We start from the raw sequence: 259 nt of genomic DNA on the forward strand, positions 1-259 counted from the left end.
TATGATACTGAATATGACTACATAATTGCCTATTAAATTTTAGTGCATCAGTAACAAATAGATGGCGCAATAATATAATTCACTTATTTTTACTAAAATTACGATAAGTTTTCTTATTATATTCTTTCTTAAATACTAATTGCGTTTTCCTACAAACAATGATTAAAATTTTTGTATATCTATTTGCATAAATATTGTCGGATTAACACGTTAATGACGACGCTTTTCGGGTTGTCTGCCCCCAGAACAAGGATACTTT

The sequence above is a fragment of the Nicrophorus vespilloides genome, unplaced genomic scaffold, assembly GCF_001412225.1.
Source record: "Nicrophorus vespilloides isolate i.1.1-1 unplaced genomic scaffold, Nicve_v1.0, whole genome shotgun sequence".
NCBI lineage: Eukaryota > Metazoa > Arthropoda > Insecta > Coleoptera > Silphidae > Nicrophorus > Nicrophorus vespilloides.